The 20,588-nt window shown below is 33.5% G+C and overlaps 1 long non-coding RNA gene across 2 annotated transcripts in view; it reads left to right on the forward strand.

Annotated features, from left to right (window-relative positions):
* Positions 1-20,588, forward strand: part of LOC148755297 (uncharacterized) — a 568,457-nt gene that overhangs the window by 150,495 nt on the left and 397,374 nt on the right. For both annotated transcript variants that reach the window (XR_016019091.1, XR_016019092.1), the window contains exon 3: positions 13,251-13,322. This is a non-coding gene — a long non-coding RNA (uncharacterized LOC148755297). The remainder of the gene's footprint in view (positions 1-13,250; positions 13,323-20,588) is intronic.

The following is a 20,588-nucleotide window of genomic DNA, read 5'->3' on the forward strand; positions in this document are numbered from 1 at the left end:
CTGGAATAAATGTGTGACAGTTCTGTCTATGAAAAATTGTCCTAAGCAAAGTAGAGAAGTGATGCTGTGGCTGTTCAAAGGAGGACAGAACAGGGATGGCTATGAAGAAAGTAGTTGATACAGCTTTCTTTGATTTAATACCAATGGCATGAAAGCACTTGGGGGTCCTTTTCTTCTTGATTTTGCAAGGCTTCCAGTTTAAACAAATGCTTGGGTGAAAATACCCAAAAATTAGAAAGGAAAATGGGGAATTATGTTTAGCATAGCACATAGGTGCTATGCACACGCATGGTAGAAATGATTTGGTTCCAAACACCCTACTCCCCCCACCAAGGTCATATAGAAACAACCCTATAATTAATCTTTAAAAAACAGCACTTACATTTTACTTGGCATAGGCAGTAAATCAGTCTTGATTTAGAGTTTTTTTAATCCAGAACTTCCTCAATCTGCATTTTCACTGTTTTTGTACTAAACCCTTGGTGAAACTAGGGAATTAAAAAACAATGTTAAGGAAACCCTGCCATATTAGCCATCACACGTCAAATTTATCCTTTTATTCTCCCTGATTCTAGTTATAATTCACTTGCAATATATATATAATATTATATATATTATATATAATATAATATATATATTATAATGTATATAATATATATATAATATATTTCAATTCCAGAAGCATAATGGAGGCACTATTTGAACAAAAACTACAGTTATGAAAAGTAACTGACTTGAGCATAAGGACAATTAACTAAAATACTATTGTAAGTTTTTCATCATTTAAAAGAAAAGCTTAGTAGAGAAAGTTGTATATAATGCACAAGTCTGTTATCAAAGCAGATGACTCCTAATCCTCACTCTGAGAGAACATGAATGACGGGAATGTATCCAAAGATTCTTTCATTATCAGTGACAAGAATTCTGTGGAACAGGAGAAGGGAGTGAAGTTATGGTTCTCGTGAGCCAAGACTCATCTTAGTGTCAAAAAACCAAAAAAAAAAAAAAAAAGAAAAAGAAAAAGAAAAAAAACAAAACAAAAAAACACACAAATCAATCCTCTGCACTCTTTTGGTTAGAATTAATTCCAGAAAGTTTTTAAATCTGTGTAAAAATAGTTTGTGACACAATTTTATTGTGTTAGAAGTCCTTCCTACAGTATGGTAGTAAATCTTATTAAGTGTTATTCTTATTTCTCATTCCAACAAAGCCAATATTTTTCTTCCCCAAGCTACACCTCCAAATACAACTGTAGAAACCATAACAAGAAAAATTTGCATTTAATGACTAGAAATTTCATCATAAATATTATAAAACGCTCTATTAATAAATTTCAGAATAATACAGGGAGTAAAAAAGATGAGTATTATATATTAAGTTAAAAATAAAACACCTGACTTTGATATGTGGTTTGGCACCCTAATAATTATTTCTGGCACATGTATCAATACAGTTATTCAAAGTAATGAATCATTCAAACTTGAAAAGTACGTTTCTTTTTAATATCATTTATATAAATTGGATAGGATTATTTATTAATAGCCATTAAAGTACCTGAAAAAACGTGTCATATTTTTGACGAAGGGTAACTAGGCTTTTATGATCTTTTCTTGAAGTGAGATTTGAATATTTCAAATATTCAAAGGCCATGCAAACACCTTTGTAAATTGTTTTTTCTTTATTTTTGAATTGGTTTATGAATCATTGTCAAGGTTTTGAAGGGCAGTGTCGTCATTGATCCCTCACAGAATCCTTGAAGAGCATTTAGTTCAATTTTAGATTTCTATTTCAACATGTGCAAATTCTGTTATTTTTATTTCCTACTGAATACCCAGGGTGCCAAAAAAATGTATTCAAGTGGACACTTTGGTCAACGTTGCTCAAGCAGTAGTTCGGTGTAATCAGAAGTGTCTGGATTGTAACCACTTTGAGCACCTCTTGTAATTGCAGAAGTCAACTGTGAGTTGTATGCATCTTTTGTTATCGGTATATATTGAGTATTACAATTTTAATACAGTTTTCCTTCCATAAAATGTGTATACATCTTTTTGGCACCCTCTGTAGATGTCTGTTTATCTCCAACAGCTGTTGGCAGGTAATGAGTCCAAACTACAGTCTTCAGCTACAGTCTGGCCTTGGGCAAATCTCCCCAAATGTTTTTTTTTTTTTTTTTTTTTTTGAGGGATGTTATGATTTTAATTTTGGGAACTTTATGGTTGATTATTATGTCATAGTTGTGATGATATGGACTTTAAAAAATATGGAAGAATGCCCGTTTCCTAAACTCCTTCCTTTTTTCCAAGCTCAGAAGAACAGGAAGCAAAGGGAGGAATTGGAAATGGCAGAGGGGTGATTTGCATGTGCTGAGAAGTGAAAATGTGGAATGCATGTTGCCAAAACAACTTCTGCAGTGATATTCTCCTTTGCTTTCTCTCAAATTTAAGTACTGTTTGGGGGATTATAGATTTCTGGGCAGAATTAGGAGTTAAAGACTTTCCTAAATATTATTAACTATGCTTTGAGGAACATATTTGTGCAGTTTAAGTGAGGACTAATTAAATTTAATCATTCAATCTTATTTGTGGTCAAAGGTATTTGTGTTTATACATGTTGTAGGGCATTTAACCGTGATACATGTATATATTCACCCTGTACAAATTCACATATTATAGGTGTTCTCAAGTTAGTCAGTGTACAACATGAACAGTTTGAAGCTCTTGGGGACGAATGAGTACACTTTGCTGTATATAATGAAGGGCTAGCAGGAAAAACGTAAGTGGACGGTCAGAGCTCTGGTGGATCTGTGGCTAGCCACATTCAGATTTCATTGACACGTTTCATACAGAGAGTGTTTTAATGAAGGAAGGAGTTGTAGATAATTCATTCCATGCTGTGAGGTTAACCACAAGCCTCTAAGAAATCACAAAACTTATTACTCCTGCAGATGTGCTGAATCTAAAAGCAGGCATTGAAATGCTGAAAGCATGATGGTTTTTCTCTGATTTGATCGTGAAGCATATTCTGGTTAGGTGACCAGATTTTAAAAGTGTGTGTGTGTGGTGTGTGCGTGTGTGTGTGCGTGCGTGTACACATGCATGTGTGTGTGCACATTTCTGCTTTTTTGAGAACACCTTCTTTGGTGTTCCAGAAATACAGCTGAGACAGTTTCAAAGCCGTAAGAGCTGAAAGCGGAAATAAGCCCCACGTTTGTGGCGCTTCCTTGCATAATGTTTTCACAGGGAAGTCGTCCCCGATGTCGTTATTTCTATCTGTATTCTCCCGTTCTGATTCTCGTCTCCTAGCTCAGCAAATGTGAAGCCATCATTATACGTTAAAAAGGCATGAAAATAGTTTTGAAACCAAATGTCCTCCCTTTCTCTCTCATTTTCTTTTAACACCCAGGTACTCTGCTGTTTAAAATTTGGTGACAATTGTGGTGATGGGAACAACAGCTTGACAGTTCTAGCCTGGGTCTGAGAAAAAGGATTTGTTAGAATTAGTCATATAGAAAACAGAAAAAAAGAATCTCTTCCAAAATTTTAGCCCCTAAAGGAAACTGAGGAAAACAGAATGGATTAAGGTATGACAAGAAGTCGATGAGTATGTTGAGGCAAAGAATTCTTTCCATTGTTGTGTTTAGATAGATTCCCTAGGGTTGGGGAAGGAGATGATGTGTGAGCGGGAAAGTAAGACGCAGACCCCTGCCCTCCACCTGCTGTCTTCCCTTCTGCCTGCCTCCCCCCACTCAGCTTCCCCCACTCCTGCTGCTCCAGTCCTTCGGCAATCGCTGTCTGGTAGGGCAAGAGGTGACTCAAGGTTCCAGTCCCGAAGGACTCGGTGGTTAGAAAAGAAAGGTGACTAAACACCCACCTCAAAAAGACTCATGATCGAGAGTCAGAGGGCATGGTGGCACATGTCATGCCAGTATGGCTAGTGATAAATGACATCTTGACACTAAGTCATCTCTTAAGAACTTAGATGTAAACCTGAGAAATTGGGAGAGGGTTTCTGAACTGAGTGATATTAATTTCTGACAATCTGGTAGAATGTGAGTTCAAGACATGGGGTTGAATTATAGAAGTTTTTTTAATGACTTTTTTCTTTTATACACAAGTTTGTGGTCTGAAATTGTGGTAATTGAATAGGGAATTAGAACAAAACAGCTAAATAAGACATTAATCTGCAAAATCTAGTATATTATGGATGTTGGGTGGCTAAAAGAAAGGAAGAGAGACTGATACATTTATTGGTAAATTGTTGATAGGATCCTGGACATGGAATGACATGTCCACACTGGAGAATAAATCTGTTGTGTGAATCATCACTTTATGTACGAAGTTTAAGAAAACGTATTTTAAATAATGGTATTCCCATTCCTTCAGAGCAAGAAGACACGTTAATACCCATATGCCTATCGTGAGTCATATGAGAACATTACTAGCCTCATTTGCTGCAACTGTATCTTTTCATACTGTCCTATTTCAAGTATCATGTGTTCAACTGTCATGAATGCTAAGTTCAAATGTGTCCTCACTGCTCCCCAGCAATCATACTATATTTCCCTAGACCTTTTCTTTCATGGCTGCTTTTATTTTCATAACTTTTCCCCTTTGACCAAACTTTTGGTACCTTCAGTTTAATTTCAATTTCATTGAGATAAAACAGGAAGCTAAGGCGAGCTCTTATAATTTCCCACCAGGTTAATTTCTCATCGTCTATGACCAAGCACTCTGCCTCTTTGCCTGTTAGTGTGGATGCATTGTCCACATCCAAATATCCAAGCCAGTATTAATACTTTTGCACTGAATCCTTTACCTGTTGTTTACTCAAAGACGGTATTCCAGCAATTCTACCCTCTCCTTCAGCTTCATAATTTCCTTATTATTAAATTATTGCCACCAGCCTCAAAAAACAAAAACAAAAAACAAAAAACAACAAACCCAGTCTTCTTTCCCTTATTTCCTTCTAGTTACGCTACTGTATTCACTCACTCTCAGATTTAGAGTTTTCATGAAATTTCCTGATATTCGTGTTTCCCTGCTCCCTTTTAAAACAAATTTGACAGCATGACAGTCTGTACTCAAGTTAGTAATTACTCTCATTCTCTCATGGACTCTATGGGCTTTCTGCTCACCCACTCACTCTACAGAAATTGCTCTTCTCAAAATCACCCCTGTCCAATCACCCATGAATCCCAGGGTCAGTCCTTCATCCTCTAACCTTTGACTTCTCCATAGCGTGGGGTACAGGTGAGCGCTTCCTTCTCCATGAAAGTCTATTTCCACTTATCTTTAACTTTCCCTCTCCCCCATTACCCCTCCTAATTAAAATTATCAAAAAACAAAAGAAAATATTTTTAGCTTTCCATCTTTACTCTTTTGAATAAATGAAGGAGCATCATAGACTTTAATTGCAAACATTTGCAATAAAATGAAGTTGCTGGTGAACTAACTCAAGTTTAATGGAAAATGTAGATCGCGTAGATAGTGAGTTTTAGCTTCTATCTGATGAACTTTAAAAGCAGGAGTGGTATTATTTTCTATCCTCTTTGCTTTCTGATGACTTTTCGAACATACTGGGTTTTAACAGTTTGTAGAGTATTCCTTTTGACAGAAATTCATGAAATTAATCATGCATTTTAACTGATCCGCACACATACAAGTTGTTGACACTGAGACAATTTGAGTTCTTTCCATTTTCTGAAATTGTGATGGTTTTTGTTTGATGCTGAGAGACCAGGAAACAAGGGCGTCTTCTTTCCATTCCTTCTAGAGATCCACAGGGATTGGTTTCAAGGCTGATTTGGCCTTCCACATAGAGTTTTTATAAAAGGAATTGATAATACACTTTTAAACAAAATCTGAGCAAATCAGTATTTTGTATTGTGATTACAAATGAGTGTAAAACAGAACCTGCAGAGCTACAGAAACTAAAACTTGGTTTTGAATGTGCTCCGCAATAGGTCACCCCGCAAAGTGAAGTGAATGAGCCCTGTGCTTCCAGCTGCGCGTGTGGACCCATGAGGGGCCTGTGGGAGGGGTGCTGGGAACGTGGAGTAGACAAGTGTCAGGTGACCACACTTAAGCGTTGGACGTAACTCTTTAATTTGCTTGGTTACATTTGTTAGCATCCCATTGTTTGACCTTTCTGTGCCCCTTAGTGATAGATTCCTTCTACATTTTCTTCATCAAAACCTGTGTGTCTGTTATTCCAGGGTCACATCAGAGAGATGCATGAGTCATAAAATTCCTTTTTTTAGGCCCTAGGGACAGTAGCTGTTTATAACATCCTCGTTCTTCTAAATACAGTCCAGGCTAGCCTGGATTTTCTTTTGTGTTTCTGCTACTGGCTATGTGTACAGTGACTGACGATACACGTATATTTTCAATCACATGTCCTGTCTCAATTTGCCATTTTCTGGATAAAGACAACTTTCTTGGTTGCTCAGTTACACTTCTGTATTCACTCACTCTCAGACTTAGAGTTTTCATGAAATTTCCTGATATTCGTGTTTCATTCAACTCTAATCCAAACAAAACACACTATTCATTTTGCCACTGAGTAGGAAATGACCCCAGCTAAAGAATACTCAGTCTCCTTTCTAATTTGCTAGTAGGCTTTTATGAACATCTTCGTGGACAATTAAGCTCCCTAGCTGGGAATTCTTCTTCTAAATGTTTAAGTTTTCCTTGCCTCCGAAGAATAAGATTGCTGCCTTGGAGCACAGCTCTGGGCCTTTTCAGCCACCCGGGCACAGACTTCTCACTGCCAGGGATGCTCCAGTCCAACCCGAGAGTTCACTGCCATAGCATGAAAATCTGCCCGGGCCTTGGGGAAGATGAATGTCGGTAAAACCCCTGAGAGATGGATGCCATCTGTGACTTCGGAACTCATGGAAGGAGGAACTAAATGCTGTAATACAATTTCACAAGAACTTGGGTTGCATGAAAAGACCAGTATGCATAAGAACATCCTTAGGTTAAAAAAAAAATGCTTTTGTCTTTTTCCTACACACAACTCTCAAAACTTTGTCTTCTATCTTGGCAGTTATGTTAAGCTCTCAGTACAGATTTCTGCTTCCACACTGTATATCTATACTTAGCCATTCTTTAAATTCCACACGTGATAATAATGGCAAAAGGAAAAATAATGACATTCATGAAAAACCTTCCTAAATAAAAAATATTCTTTCAAATGGACTGTCTCGTTTGGTCTTGAAAGCAGCTTTGTGATATCTATAGGGATTTTGTTTTTGTTATTCATTTTCAGATCAGGATGCTGGAGGATTTAAATTATTTGGCTGCTTTCATATAATCACATAGTGACAGGTTGTAGGAAAAATGAAATTGAGGTCCAGGTTTTGCAACTACAAAAGTCAGGGCTATTTCAACCATGCTGTGTTCATTTTCCTCCCTTTCTGCTTTTCTTCTCTTAACTTCTTTTTTTCTGAATTGCTCATATTTCTCCATATATTCAGTCACTTCAGTACTTTCACATTGTATGAAAGCTTCTTAAGCACCGAGTCTTTTAAATTCTTTATTCATAACTTCTTTTACCATCCTTTCACATAAGTATAAAAGTGTAGGTCATTAATCTTAGAAGGCACATGCTTCAGTCCAAATCCCAAAGAATGTTTTACTTCTTTTCACAAAATCCTGGACATATGTTCTACTTTTTTTTGAATGCCCCATTCAGATTTGGATCCTAGTTCTGCTACCTGGAGCTATCAAATGTTTGTTCTTTCAGTATTCAAAGACAGATTTCATTTTCCAAAACCTCTCTTTTGTAGGTTACATAATCTTAATTTATTAATTATTCTTCCTAAGGTTTCAAATCAGTTGTGGATCTTTTAGATTCAAGTGACAAAAACATGATCTAAACTTAAAATGCATTTATTTTCTTACCAAGTGAAATATCTAGAATGAGGGCCAGCTGCAGGACTGGTTGGTGCAGAGGTTCAGAAACACTCCCAGGTTGATTTTCAAAGGATGGCGTGAAGGAATTTGGGAGTGATGGAAATGTTCTGTGTCCTGCCTATGGCAGTGGATACTCCACTCTATGCATTTGTCAAAGCCATAGAAACATATAAAATTCACCACACAGAGTGCATTTTAGTGGTGTAACTTTAAAAAATCCGTCAGGATATGGGCATAACCTAAATTGGAACAAATTGATTATGCCGACTGTACCAAGGCAGAAAAACCAACTATCTGCATCTTATCCTCACAAACAGTGGGATCACATAACGCAGGTTAAGAACCAGATTTTATTTTATTTTTCAGGTGTAGCAGATGAATTTTATGGTGTTGGGTATGAAAGAAGCAAGGAGAAATAGAGAAATGCCCTCTTTGAATATTAGTATAGTACATAATAGTCAAAGAATGAGGTATTCAATGGGGAGACACATAATAGAAATTTATTGCTTTGGGTTTACTAGTCTCATTATATGGGATTATATTTATATGTGATATGGCAATTACATTTATTTTAATATACTTCAATAAAATAAAAAAATAACCATTACTTAAATACCTGATGATATTCTTGCTGCGGACTCACTCCCGTCCAAATCTCAAGCCATGTAAATTCCAGTATAATATTTCTGTCAATTGGAAAGTTTCAAAATTGGTAACTAAGTCAACTTTTTTTTTTTTTTTTTTTTTTAAATTTAGAAGAGAATAAACTAAATGGTTTCTCCAGGTTTTTACATCTTGGTTATTTGATTATATTCATTGACTCACTTTATCCAATTTCCCTCTTTCAGTATTTATATTTGCCTTTCCTCCCATCAAGGAAAAGAAAATGTCAGACACGGAGTAATATTTATTGGCAAGAAGAGGACAAAATTCTATTCACGAAAACCATAAACTGTGTAAAAAGTACTAGTACATTATACTAAGGTCAAAATGAAAGCTGTAGTGTGCATTATATTACCTCTTTTTTTAAGTCACTTTGTATCTAGGTGTTTGCAGCACAGTTCTGTCATCAGAAGCATAGCTCACTTAAATACTTACAGTATTTTTTTTAAAAAAACAGCATTTGCTTGCTGAAATACTAACCAACTCTTAAGAAGATTAGGGAACCAAAGCTATATTTATTTTTAATTTATCTAGTAAGCCGTGCAAATCTTCAAAGCATGAAATTTGCAGTTTTACTTCAAACGATGTCAGTCAGTGTACTGGATTTTGTGATGGCTAGGGTACTTTAAAAACATTAAAGATATAATTTCTTCTCATTAAATCAAAGAAATTCTTCTTTTACAAAAATGTAAGAGACAAGCATCCAAAAAGCCCATTTGACATGATTTTGTTTTTCTCATCTTCATTTTTTGCTTCATTTACATTCTCCTTCCGCATGCCTTTGATTGCAAAAATAAGTTGCTTGTTGAACATTCTGTATAGTTTAGCATTTATGTTTTAAGTAACTTTTTCCATATGCTTGTTTTTGCCTCCATGAGGTCTCTTTGTCTCAACTTTCTTCACTCCCTACTCTTAAATTAAAGAAAAAAAATTCTTTAGCTTTCCTTGTTGTGTTTGGCTATGATGTGTAAAATCAGTCATACCCAGCTCTCTCCTGTAAGTTTATAATTTTAATTAGCTTCCTATAAAATTTCTCTCCTGACTCCATTGCCCAGTTAAAATAAGTTTCAACTTCCTCAACTCCCAAGAAGTGGGATGTGCAGGAAGACAGTGATTAAAGGATTAAAATAAACCTCTAGAAATCCTATTTCTTCTTTGAAGAAAATTAGGTCAGTTTTGCCATGTTTTCTGCTCGGCTTCATAGTTCATGGCTGACCATCAATATTTGATGATTTAAAATGGCTTTTGGCTCTCTCATTTTAAAAACAAGATTAGTTACGTATGTCATATGAACTCCTGCATTTGTGGTAGCACACACTAGAATTAAGGTTATTACTCTTTTTTCCATTACTGTTTGCTGTCTTTACTCAACTTTCTCAAGAATTCCTTCTTGGATTAGAAGTTTGAATGCTTGGTTTCGGATGTTGTCCAATTACTGTTCATATCAGCACATTCAAACCTTAAAAGACAGAATCAAAACAAATATTGGAGTGTGGTAGGATGCTAATCCTCCTTGAATAAAAATAAATCAGTCAGCATTTGTATAATCAAGGCAGAATGGGATATAACAAAAAGATGTGGTCATTCCAGTTATCCAACGCCTCCTACCAAATTCCTGTTGGGAACAGAAATTAAGGAAAAGATGTGATCAGAGTAGTGGATCATATCTTGAGAATAAAATTTACCTCTTCTGCTTTCCTTTTTTTTTGTTTTGTTTTGGAAATAAATTCAAAGTCAATGTAAATTATATTTAGGTATGCATTTTATTTGAATATAGAATTATTAATTTGGCAGTATCAGTTCAAAGTTAATATTTGCATACATAAAGACCCAGTAATGTTATTCATCTTTACTCTACAGAAAAACTTTCTATATGCCCAAGGAGCCATGTACAACAAAGCTATTGAAATATGATTTGTCGTACTGTAACCTAAGAAGAACCAAGATAGTCAATAAAGGAAAGGCTAAATAAAACATGGGATACTATTAACAGTTAAATATCTTCAAGACATATTACATACTGAACATTGTAAACTCCAGGCTGATAGTCTACAACATGCTACCACGTATGTAATAGATGGGGAGAGAGAGAGAAAACACATATGTACCATATGCATAAAATTATCAACACACATGTATGTTTAAAATGACCTAGAAGTATACGTGGTAAATTGGTAGCCATAATTACTTCTGGGAGAGAAATTTGGGCTGGCAGTTTGATAGTCAAGGAGAAATTTTCCCTTACCCAGGTTGTTAGTTTTTCACTTATTTTGTATTTTATGTATTATTTGGATAGTGATGAATATTAACATAACATTTAAACAAAGAGCACTTTCTAGCAATATCATGTTTTTACCATATAAAGAGATAAAATGTACATATATTCACATATTTTGTGTTATGAATTCAGAATATCCAGCCTGGTTTTTACCTACGTATTCACCCTTGGACTCACCACTCACTTCAAGATACAGAAAATGAAATAGCTAACTTATAACACAGGCATATGTGATCTTACTCTCTTTTATTTAACCGAAAGAGGGAGCAACAGTGATGATGGAGTTGAGGGAAGGCCTAAATATCACACTTAATGACTCCCCACAAATCAGAACATTAGCCTTTACCTCTAGATAGTAAAATAGCAAAATGAGAATAAAATATATATGGTATTGAAAAAGTGGAGTGACTTAATGATGTTATGGTCAAGGTCTTCTTTGATTTGTCAGCAGATTTGCTTTTCATGTAACTCAGTTATATAGGGTGATGGTGGCTCTGGGATTTCCTCTTTCCTGTAATGTGGTTGTTTTATTACCATGAGGATAACTATCAGTGTTTAAACTGACCAACAGATTATATTTGCTTTGGAAAGAACTGGAGAGCATTGTTTAATTTGTTTGCTGGATAAGTCATGCTTGTGCTTTTCTATAGATGGTAATTACTTTAAAGTTAATAACTGAATTAGATATAGTAATGTTTTTGATGTTTAGAGAAAGTGGAACCAGAAACAGATGTCTTGTATTATTAGGTGATCAATTCCTTTATCTGGAACAATAAGGGACCTTGGAAGAGTAGCTCTTACATTTTATTCTCAATCTTGATGATACTTTGTTTGATTATGAGGGTGGTAAAACAGAAATGCAAAGTCTCCCAGAAGTTAGAATATAATGGTTCATTTAGTTTATAGGATTCCTGATGAAGACCTGATAGAGCTGAAATGCGAAACTCTTCTTTCTAATATAAACACACACACACACACACTTCTTTTTTACTCTTAGTTCTAATACACACACACTATACATACATACACTTTTCAAGCACAAAGAAAAGTGTAGAGAAAAATATAGTGAGTAGCCATGTATTTATATCTAGGTTGGTGACGTATGAGTAGTGTACACTGATTTTTTTTTAGTATTATTTTTAAGGAATAAACAGTTATTTTTATGGTTGAAATTACCTTATACCTTTCCCTATTCTAAAATTTATCTGTTCCAGAGGAAAACACTATTTTGGATTTGATATTTGTCTTCCCACCTTTGTTTTATACTTTTTTGTACATACGTATATTTCATGAAGAATACATATATATTATTTTGTAAGTTTTATATCTTTCTATGAATTATGTCATTATCCATATATCCTTTTAAAACTTGCTTATTTCTTTTAACCCAATATTGCTTTTGAGGTTTAGCCAAGATAAAAAATCAATCATTACAAATAAAGTGAAAGACTTTCATATTCCTATCCTTCAAGTGGCATCCTTTTTGTTCCTTCTGGACACGCACATAAATGTTATTATGAGCAGTTAAGCTATTTGTACTTTCACTACATACTATATAATATATGTATCTAGAAATAACATGCTATCTTGTTTTATATGTTTATATGTTGTAATTGTGTGCATTTTGTCTTTTCGTCATGAAATATCATTTTTGTAATTCTAGCAATACTTCTTGTAATAAAGTCTGTTTTTACCTGAATTTATAGTCATTTCAGACTTCTTACCTTTACTCTTAACATAATTTATCTTATTCTAGCCTCTTATTTTTGACTTATTTGGAGCTTTATGTTGAAAGGCACATAGCATATAGCTGGGTCTTGCTTATTCAGTTTAGTTTAATAATCTGCTTTTTATTTGGAGAACTTAGTCCAATTACATTTAATGTAATTGCTGATATGGGTGGATATAGGTCTATCATTTTATAATTTGTTCTCTATTTGTTCTAACTTATCATTCCTTTGATTCTTTATTTTTATTTGTGTATATATATCTAAATTTATATATATATTTATATTTAAATTATATATATATGTATATTTATATTTAAGTTTTCCACTTGATTTGAGCTATAACTCTTCATTATTTTAAAGTATTTTCTTCCAAGATTATAAAATGCATCTATAAGTTATCACAGTCCAATTAATGTTTATAATGGATTACTCTATGTAAAAGTGTGAGAAGCTTGTAACAGTTTAATTCTATCTAACACCCCTCCTATTCTTTGTGATATAGTGTTATATATATTAGGTCTATCTATGTGAAAAATTCAATAGTAAAGCATTAAATTTTGCTTCAGTCACTTGTCTTTTTAAAAAGTTAAAAAGAGAAGGGAAATATGTATCTAATATTTATCTACATAATTGTCATTATTACTGTTTTATTCTTTTTTGTAGATTGAAGTTTTCATCTAGTTTGGAGTTTCATCTCTTCATCCTTTCGGTAAACAACAACGATGAATAAAAATGGTGAGTGTGGACACCCATTTCATTCCTAGTTTAAACACATACCTTTTTAACGTTCCTTACTTGAATAATATTATTATAGGTTAACCAAGCTTATTAAGTTAAAGTACTTTTGTATGTTATTAGTTTACTCAGTGTTATTATCTGATTGAGTGTTTAATTTTATCAAAGTCTTAACTGTATTTAATGGCATAATCTGCCAGTGTAATGAAGATCATTTTTAGAATTCCTAACTAAAACCAAGCTTTATATTCCTAGGATAAAGACAATTCAGTCATTTTTTTTAATAATCTGCATCAGTGTGGAGTTTGAATTGTTATTTGGGATTTTTACTTTATATTAATGAGTGATAAGGATTTTTAATATCCTTTTTTGATTTAATCATCTTTATTAATGTAATGCTACATTTTATACATAATAATATCTAGTTGTCTTCTTAATTTCCTTTTTTAATACTATTCTTTTTCTGGTTCTTTATTCCTTTGTACATTTTTTAGTAGTTCTTTGATTAACAGTGGATTAATAGCAAATTGTCTCAATGTTTGTTTGCCTGCAAGTACCTTATTTCATTCGCATCTTGATTACTTGATTTTTTTCTGGGTATATTAATTGTTGGGAATTATTTTTTATAGCACTTTTAATGTACTATTTCATATTTTTCTGGCTTTCGTTCTTTTGAGACACTTGCTATGAGAGTCATTTTATAATTGTTTTCTAGTAATTTGTCTTTTCTCTTTAATTGTCTTTAAGTTATCCTTTCTCTTAGAATTCTATAGTTTTTACTGTTAGGTTGGTGAAAACGTAATTGTGGTTTTTGCAATTATTTTTAACCTTTGGAACTGCAATTATTTCTGCACCAACCTAATAATATAAATGTAGGTTAAAATCTTTGTCATTTATATCATTCAGTTCTTGTTGCCTAATGAATTAAGGATTTAAGCAGTCCCTTAAATGTGTTAATATCTCAACCAATAATTGTTTCAAATTTTGCCTCTCTGCATTTTGTCTAGTCTTTCATTTTGGAAATCCTATTATTCAAAAGTTGGATTTTCTCATTCTGTCCTTGATTGTATTTAACCCCTCTTTCCTATTTTCTATTTATTTGTCAACCTGTGTTCTAACCTGTGCTTCTATTTTACACCCAAATCTTTCCAATCATTTTTATGAGGTATTTTCTTGTGTTTTAATTGATTATTATATTTGATTAATTATTTTAAATACACCTATCTTATAGTTTCATCTGACAGGATGACTAGTTGAAGTTCTTGGTGGTCTAATTCTGTTGGTATTATGCCTGCTGACTTTTGATTATAGTGTTTTATAATTTGGGAATTGTGAGCTTCTTTTTAGCATACTTTTAGCTGTGGGAATTCTGTGAAGCTTGAGGGAGGATTTGATTTACATCTCCCAAGGACCCATTTTATTATTAAATTTTAGCTTTCATTGTTCCCATTCAAACAAAAGAATGTAAATTTAAAAATCTATCTTATGTCATGGTAGATCCACGACCAAACATGTCTTAACTTTGTACTCTATGGTTTATAGTAAATCGGCCTAGTAGAGAAACACTGCACTGATAAACTGTACAATTTACATTTTTTTAAGAAAACCATTTTGGTTATTTGAGAATTTTGAGTGATAACATGAGAAAAGAACATTTGTAAATGATTATAGTACTATAAATACTCATTTACCATGCTGAATTAAAGTATTTACTTAAAAGATGTCTGTTGTATGATTTTGAGGGGGAGGTTTACTAATGTAATTATAGTATTAGGGAAATAATTTCAATGCTCTGTACCTCCAGGCATTGAAATGTCACAGAAATAAATTAGCATTTGAAATGTGTTAAGTGCCAGAGTTTATATTAACATTAACTTTTTATTACATTATTAGTGAAAGTGATAATAAAATAACTACTTATTTGGTTATTTTCTACTACTTATTATTTGAAGCACTTACTTGCATCTTTAGAAAACCCCTGAAGAGGGTATGACAGATATCACTGTACTCATTTTACATATAGATAAACTTAGCCTCAGCCTAGTTAAGTAACTTTCTTCTAATCATTGGAGGCAGAATTTGATCCCAGATTTTCTTGTGTAATCATACCACTATGCTAAAGATACCAGGAATAATCATCGAAAAGAAAACCTCCAAATTTTTTTTTTTTTTTTTTTTTTTTACATTATGAGTTTTACTTAGTACTCTTTAGGTTAAGTTTAAGTTTATGGAGTCATAAAAAAAGAATCTCAAGGAACAGAAATGTAATCCTGGTTTTCCTTGAATTCTTTTTCTTTCGTGTGGGAGTTATACAATTGTAAATGCAGCTCTTTTTTTAATTAAAATTTGTTGGAGTGACAATGGTTAATAAAATTACACAGTGTACAAATCTGTAATATGTCATCTATATATCACATTGTGTGTTCACCAACCAGAGTCAGTTCTCCTTCCATCATCATATATTTGACACTTTTTTCCCCATCTACCGGCCCCCTCCTCCCTTATCCTCTGGTAACTACTAAACTATTGTCTGTGTCTATGAGTTTTTGTTTCTTCATTTGTTTGTCTTTTCCTTTGTTGCCTTCAGTTTTTTTTTTATCTCATTATTAGTTTTATATGTAACTTTCAAAGAGTCCTAGTTTGTTAAATGTTGAGTATCTAGGCACCAGATTTATCATGTAATAAATAATAAAATGGTATGTTCCTTAAATTACTTAATTCAGCAAAGACAAATTATGTAAAATTATCTCAAAAAAACCTTGGATGGAGCTAGAACATTTCTATTTTTGGTATATTTCTATCTAGTTGAATATAGCACAGTTTTAGCATCTGAAGTTTTATTAAGAAAACATGTATGAGTTAAGCCTTGGTTAAGTACTGTAACTAATCATATTTTTTCTCTTGTGACCCTCCATGTGTATACACACACACACACACACACACACACACACATATACACACACATATGTGATCAAATAATACAGTGAAGGTTTAAATTTTAAAAAATCATTATAGTGAAGGAAACATTGCCATTAATCCCCCTCAAAATACTCCCCCTCACTTCAAACACACATCATTCTTGTCACTTTCTGAAGTAGTTCTCGAAGCCCTCTTTTGAGAGTATCTTTAGTTGCACTCTCGTGGCTGCCTTGATCTCCTGAATTGATTCAAAACATTTTCCTTTCATGGTCATTTTGACTTTGAGGAAGAGCCAGAAGTCACATGGTGCCAGATCTGGTGAATAAGGTGGACGAGGACACACTGCAATGTTTTTATTTGACAGAATTGCTGTACCAGAAGCGATGTGTGACACAAAGCATTGTCATGATGGAGGATGAAGTAAAGATACTCACGAAAGAGGACTTCCAGACCTGCTGCAGAAAATGGCAAGAACGATGGGATAAATGTGTTCAAAGCAAGGCAGAGTATTTTGAAGGAGATTAATGGCAATGTGTCTTTTACTGTAATTTTTTTATTTAAGCATTCACTGTATTTTGTGATCACACCTCCTGTATATATACAAAGGGTGCCAAAAAAAAATGTATTCACATTTTAAGAAAGGAAAAAACTGTATTAAAATAGTAATACTTGATATATACCAATAACAAAAGATGAATGCAAGTCATGTGTATACATTTTTTTTGCACTCCTGGTATGTGTATATATACACACACACTCAGTGTGTGTGTGTATATGAGGTCAATTAAGTTCGCGAACTCATCCTAGAAAAAGAGCTACATACCTCATTGCTGAATGTCACTACTGTCACCTTCGAGGTACTCCCCTTGGGAGGCTATGCACTGACACCAGCACCTGATCCACCCTTTAAAGCAATTTTAGAACTCTTTTTCTGGAATGGTCATCAGAGCTGTGGTCGTATTACCCTTGATGTCCTGAATGTCATCAAAATGTCTTCTTTTCAATATTTCTTTTCTCTTCGGGTAAAGAGTCATTGGGGGCCAGACCAGGTGAGTAGGAAGGGTGTTCCAATACAGTTATTTGTTTACTGGCTAAATACTCCCTCACAGACAGTGCCGTGTGAGCTGGTGCATTGTTGTGATACAAGAACCACGAATTGTTGGCAAAAAGTTCTGGTCGTATAACTTTTTCACGCAGCCTTTTCAGCTCTCCCAAATAGTAAACTTGGTTAACTGTTTGTACAGTTGGTTCAAATTCATAATGAACAATCCCTCTGATATCAAAAAAGGTTAGCAATATTGTTGCAACAAGTTTGCATACTTCATTGTCAGACCTTGTGTGTGTGTGTGTGTGTGTGTGTGTGTGTGTGTTTGATATAATGTATCTTTTGCTTTATTTCCTAATTTGCAAAATAACAATATGGTCTAAGGCAGAGATTGTAGATGATGGTATAATTTTTTGTCAAAAACTATTTTGATTTGAGCTTTGATTTTATATATTTTGCTATTAGTCTATCAGTTCCTGCCACACTGGGGTTTCTGAGCTCGCATTACTGTACTTTGGATATAATTTACAAATTATATTTGAAGTATAAGTGTTTATCAGTAAATGTAACTTATTGCATAATATTTATTTAGCATATTGTTTAAATATACATATTTTATTTAATGATATCCATATGTTTTAGCTGCTATTATCTTGAAGAAAAATTATGTTCGCGTCAGGCTATACAAATGTGTTTGCCTACTTACTGATATGAAATTATTCATTATAAGTTACTGAACTCCATGAATTCTAGCATTCATATTATTATTATTATATGATAAATGCTGAAAATATTCAACTGATTTCATGGGTCCAGTATCATCTTTCATGGTGGTTTGAAATGAAAACTTATTTAGAAACACAGGAGATTAAAAGTTTTTTTCAATATAATGTTTTATGGATCTGTATGTATATTATCAACCACACCTTTATTAGATATCTAGAGGCTATGTAGGAACTATGCACCATCTTAGAGCTAGAGTTATTTGTTTGCTTGAATATTTTTGTTTGATTTAGATTCCTAAATTTTCCTCCGGTGTTCTGATTTGTATTTTCTGAATCTATGAGACTCCATCCTCTTTAACTGAAGTTATTTATTTGGTCTGTCAAACTATTTTGATTGTAAAGAGTTTACTAAAACATGGAAGATGTATGGGAAAAAAAGTTTACTAGAAAGTATGTAAAAGATACTGTCTAATTTAGGAGAATGTTGAATTTGAATCTGATTCAGTGTCACCAAATTATTGGCTATGAAAAGCAGAGTAAGCAGTCTTTTATTATTAGAAACTGGTATGCATAAGAATTGAGTTTTATATTTATATTAATTTTTTTATTTAATGCCATGATTATATATTAGAGTAAGAAGCACATCACGTATTAAATGTAGAGCAATCAAGAGATATCACTAATTAATATAAATATGCATTTACTAAAGAATCACTCATATTTATACCATTATAATGATAAGGAATTATAAACCCCAATAAAAAATAAATCAAATAGACAACTCTCTCTTACCCTTAAAGTGATCTCATAATTCAAATTTGTCTCCAAAGATAATTGTGATTGTAGCCTATGCTGGAGGTAATGCAACATGGAACGTCTATTGCTATCACGATAGGACAATGGATAGTCAAGAAAAACATTTCTCCTGAGAATTCATTTTTTTCCTCTGATTTGATTTACAAAAGGTTTTCTTAGATTAGTTTTCCCTTAAGGACAAGATCATTTGAAAACACTCAGCATTTTCTCACAACAGAAGTATCCAGCAGTGTTTTTTTTTTTTCTTTGTTTTGTTTTGTTTTGTTTTTTTAAACCCCTTCCTTATTGGAAAAATCTTGGATTTATAGCAATCAAACTTATCAGGCCAAAACAGAAAACATAGTCAGGAGCTCAGACAATAGTGGCCGACAGTATTTCCTGAGCAACATGTCACAGCTGATGGAGTCCTGCTGACCCATTTCTTTCATCAGTCACATAACACTGTGTATATAGCAGTGCCTCAGGGTACAATGAAGGGCTTGGGTGTTGAACAGACTTTCCCACTGAGCATCTGTTCATGAGACCACCAGGCATGTGTTATTGACTTTGTTCTGTAGCATATCCTCAGGTATGCAAAGAGGCACGGGGCACGGAATCAGTCAATAAATTGTTATTTCATGAGTCTGTATCCAACTTTACCTTTGAGCATATGTGAAACCGAGTAGCTAAAATTTCCAAAAGAAATGCAACTAAAGTTTCCATCAAAAGGTATACACTACACAGCAACACACTATCTTACGATAAAACTAAAGAGAAAGAAGTCAAAATAATCATCAAGAAATTCAGTAGGTGCTTTAAAAAACATTAAAATCCCACATCTACATAGACACAACTACCTCAGTCCCTTCCTCATCTTGTCAATGTCTGTCTCATTCCAGTTCCTCCCGTGGTATCTTTCTAGTTCTCTGTTTTCTCTGCTTCTCTCTTGTCAGTTTAGAGGAATACTAGATTCCGTATATTCTCATTAAAGAGATCAAAAGTACCTGAAAGTATCCAGAGAGGAAGGGAGTTCATTCCAGAGAAGAAGGGAGTGCACCGAATGATTCTTGATGTATTTTAACTGCTGAAACAAAGAGAAGCCTTACTGTGTAATGCAATGATTTGAGAAATTGCATATCGATACTAAGTATTAGGAAAGAGTACTATTGCTTTACCATTAATAATTCAAGATTCCTACTTCTTTTTTAGATTTTACCTTTAATAATTCCAAAGTGCTGAAGATTTTTCTTATTTTTTTAAATTTAGTTTAACAAGTGTCCAGGCTCTACATTATGCAGTGGCAAGTCTTATTTTGTAAATAGACAATACAAACAGAATTAGCACAAATGGTTTGGTGGTAGGTTGAAAGTAGTCCCAGTGGGTTATGGAGTCGGCTTCTGTGTTTTTCAGGAAAAGAGTCACATTTTCTACCAAATTCTCATTAATGTTACATGATACGAACCACATGATTAAAAAACCCAAACATCTAAAGAACACAAAATATACAGATATTTGGAAGTACTGGGACAATTAACTAATTTTTTCGTTTATTTTTTTTAATCCAGATATTCTCCATGTAGCCAAAGACACAAAATATGAATATTTGTTTTCTTCATTAAAGTAGTTATTAAGTTTGGTTTCAGTTTATATCATATCACAAGAATTTGATAGAAAATGTGTTTCTCTTCCTGAAAAAATGCAAAAGACAGCTCCATAATCTTTTAATATAGATATTTTGATTTGTTCTTTTACTATAAATATACTAGAAATACCATATAGATT

Source organism: Rhinolophus sinicus, chromosome 15 (genome assembly GCF_057876585.1).
Source record: "Rhinolophus sinicus isolate RSI-liver-muscle chromosome 15, RSI-T2T, whole genome shotgun sequence".
In the NCBI taxonomy this organism is placed as follows: Eukaryota; Metazoa; Chordata; class Mammalia; order Chiroptera; family Rhinolophidae; genus Rhinolophus; species Rhinolophus sinicus.